The 3,940-nt window shown below is 46.5% G+C and overlaps 1 protein-coding gene across 1 annotated transcript in view; it reads right to left on the bottom strand.

The window, feature by feature from the left end:
* Positions 1-3,940, bottom strand: part of LOC109300516 (phosphorylase b kinase regulatory subunit alpha, skeletal muscle isoform-like) — a 180,850-nt gene that overhangs the window by 62,428 nt on the left and 114,482 nt on the right. The window lies entirely within an intron of this gene.

Here is a 3,940-nt window from a genome sequence, read left to right as displayed (position 1 = left end):
CCGCCCAGCCCTCGCCGCGGCTGCGGAGCGCGGCCTGCCGGGACCTGTAGTCTCCCGCCCGCTGAGCGCCTCCCCCGCGGCGGCGCCTCAGTCAGCCTCGCCGTGCAGCTGGGATAGCGCTCAAGCAGGCAAGGCCGGGGGCAGGGCCGAGGAAAGGAGAACCGCACGGCCATGGGCCGCGGGCCGGAGCGCGGGGTCATGAGGAAGCAGGCGGGCAGGGACGTCCAGGCCGGGCCCTGCCCGCGCAGCTTAAGCTCCGCACTACACAGCACAGACCAGCGCCAGCTGGCACGGGTCAGGCAGGACCACCAGCCTCCCCTTCTGTGAAATGCTGGTGACACGTGCTTAAAAGAGCCTGCGTAGAGGGGCGGAGTCTTGCTTTGTTCTAGCTTGTGATGCTCCAAAGGTTGAAAGAAACTTTAAAATCTGATAGGCCAAGAAGCTGAGAGGTCTCCAAGTGTGGAGGAAATATAGGATGCCAGAGGCACTCCCCAGATTGAATCATTGGACTGTTTGTGAAGTGGACACTTGGGGTCAGACCTAGGCACAAGTCCCCCTTGCCTAGGCCTCCACCACATCTGGCCATGGGCAAGAGGCTGGGGAAAGGCAGTGCCACGCGCCGCTGCAAAGTGCCCTGCAGCAACACCAAGTCAGGCATCTGCCATGGCAGCATGAACCACACCTCTGGCCTCATCTGTGAGAGGACGTGTGTGGGGCTGAAGGTATTCTTGGAGACCATGATCCACACTGCCATCACCTCCACTGCACACACCAAGTGCAAAAGCATGACCACCATGGACATGGTCTATGCACTGAAGCACCAGGGTCACACCTTGTATGGCTTGGGTGACTAGTCTCTCAGTACCAAAACCCCCACAAAACAGCTGTATCTGTGTCATGCAGTGGCAGGGAGTGGGAGCTGGGTCTGATCAGGGTTTTTTTCCTCAGCTGTTCCTTTCTCACTTGCAGCCTCCATCATTTAAGGCCTCGGACATTCCAATTCAGAGCTTGTCTCTCTGCCTCCCATGCTCAATTGTCCCTTTCCTCCAGAAATGTGTCCAATCCCTTTTTGAATCTAGCTAAACTGGCAGCTTCCACAACATCTGGTGGCCATGAGCTCTGCGCCTGAATTCCAGGCTGCGTGGATAATAACTTTGAGATATATGATATTTGAGAGCAGGCCCAAAAGCCCACAAAGAAAAATACTACTAAGAAGCCACAAACAGGATAATTATAAGCTCTCTCTATGCAGTATGACATTGGAATGTGAGCTGATAAACGGGGATGGTACAAACTGAACCTACCTTGAACCCACTAGCATAAGTAACAGTGCTGAAAAGAAAGTTGCATGTTTGATGATAAGGAAGATGCTTCTGTGTAAGAACTGCTCAAAGCCTATTATTGTGTCGTCATAAAAATTAACAAGACCATAGATAATAGTATAGGAATTATCTACAGAGCAGACTTAGTGCTTCAAAGACACAGCTGGAACAATCAAAGATACCGTCCTCCTCCCTATTACTTAACATTTCAAAACAAGCATATAGCCAAAAGCCAGTTTAAACTAATTAAGAATTTTCTCATGCTAACCTGATATCTTGGGAAATTCCCACCTGCACGCGTATCGTGTCATGTGCACTAAAAGTTTTAACTAACCATAGAGGTTGAGTCAATTAAGTGTAAAATCTGTGACGCAAAACTGTCTATATAAACTTGCTTACTTGTTATCAAAGGGGGGCTGGTTCTTGGAGGAGATGGGCTACTCTCTGTTGTTGTATGCATACTTCAATAAAGAGCTTTGAGATAAGACCTTGCTCTTGTTGCCTGTCTCTTGCGGTCAGACAACAGACCTGGGAAGTTGGGGTTCGAGTCCCTGACAACTTCCTTTTCTTAGGTCTAAATCAACTACCTATTAGTTTCGTTTTGTGACCCTTGTTCTTGTAAGAGAGTAAATAATAATCCCTATTTACTTTTTCTTTGCCGTTTAGTATTTTGGAAACCCTTCTCATGTTCCCCTGCAAGCATCCCTTTTCTAAACTGAATAGGCCTAGTCTCTTTAGTCTCTCCTCACATGGAAGAGCCTCCATACTACTCATCATCCTTGTTGTGCTTCTTTGGACCTTCTCTAGTTCTTTTATCTGCTTTCTGAGGTGAAGAAACCAGAACTGGGCACAGTATTCAAGACGTGGACACACCATGATTTATAAAGGGCCATGAGAATCCTTTCAGTTGCGTTTACAATTCCCTTCCTAATAATCCCAACATTTTGTTTCCTTTTTTGACAATGTTTTCAGGCACTAAGCCAATCTTGTGTTTGAAGGTTTATCTAACCCTATACCAGAGCCACTGCTGGTCACGTAACACACCCCACCCTACAACATCCCTGCCTCCAGGATAATTTCTGGACTATTCCAGCTACATCCCATGTACACTTGGGCAGCAAGGATGATGTATGGCATGCAGGCTCTTCCATAGGAGAAGCTAAAGAGGTGAGACCTGTTTGGTTTAGAAGAGACACTTGCCAGCAATCCCTGGATTCAAGGATGATCTCTACTGAGGCTCATTGATGGGTGGTATTGATGCTTGAGGGGGAACATGATAAGGGTTTACCAAATTCTAAATAGTAGAAAAAGTCAATAGGGATTTATTATTTTCTAGCTCTCTCACAAGAACAAGGGGTCACACAATGAAGCCAGTAGTTAGTTTAAAACCAACAAAAGGAAGCTCTTTTTTTCACACTGCATGGAATCAAAGTGTGGAACTCTTTGCCACCAAATTAAAAAAGGGATTGGACAAATGCTTGGAGGAAAGGGGCACCAGTAGCTATTGAGCATGAGAGTGAAGGATACACTCTCTGAATCAGAACCTTAAATGCTGGAGGTGTAAGTGAGGGAGGAAAAGCAAGGGGGGGAAACAACCCTGGTCAGGCCCAGTTCCCTTTCTTTTAGCATCCACTCCCTGCCACTATGTGATGCAGGAGACTGGGCAAAAGGGACCTATGGTCCAACCCAGTAAAAGGCAGTTCTTATGTTCTCACAATACCATTATTACAGCTATTATTAGATTTGCCCAGCCCCATCCAGAAAGACTCGGAGCAGCTGGCAAGAACAGATGAACAACCCTCAACAAACAGATGGAGATGGGCCTATTTATGTTAAAAAGTAAATTTCTAGCCCAGTAACATCAGAGGCCTGACTGAATTGTTATGCTTCTTTTAACTAGGGGAGTTAATACTAAGACAGTATCACCAAAATTATATTGTTTCATGTACCTTCTTTAATAAGACCATCAAGCTCAGTGGATCTCAGTCTGGGAACCCATGACCTAGGTCATGAAGTGCTTGATGATGAGCATCTACACCAGGGTTTATATTTTATAAATAGAGGTAGTTTGTTGTTTCAGTCACATCATCAAAGAATGCAGTGAAAAAGTCATATAGGCATTTCAGGGAATGTGGTACTCCTAAGATTGGATAACTACATGTCCATTTACCTCAGAAAGATAAAGTATGTGCACACACATCCCCCCCTGTAGCCTTGGCTTGGGAGTCTCCCTACTGAGGGAGGTCACAGGTAGTAGTAGAAAAGGAAGGTTTAGTCTCCCTGGCATTTCTAATGAGACCAACCAAAGCAGGAGTTTAACAGAGCCAGAAAGTAGTTATGAGGAGAGTTTGCAATGTAGACATTTGTGCAGCTGGAACCAATGCGACTTAAGTCTTCACCAACGCTTGGAGAGTAGGATTGGCCATTGCTGACCTGGGCTACATGTAGCACTGGTGATTAAGGTGGGGAAAGGCCTCCCAACATGACTGCAATCGTGAAGTTCAGCTGGCCTTTGTGCTTAGGTCTTCTGGTCAAAGCTACAGTGTCATTTACATTGGAATAGCCTGAGACCTCAACAAGGATCAAGATCAGATTTATACTGAATACTGCACAAAATG

Source organism: Gavialis gangeticus, unplaced genomic scaffold (genome assembly GCF_001723915.1).
Source record: "Gavialis gangeticus isolate Ggan-Ray unplaced genomic scaffold, GavGan_comp1, whole genome shotgun sequence".
Lineage (NCBI taxonomy): Eukaryota > Metazoa > Chordata > Crocodylia > Gavialidae > Gavialis > Gavialis gangeticus.
This window is presented reverse-complemented; position numbering and strand designations above follow the sequence as displayed.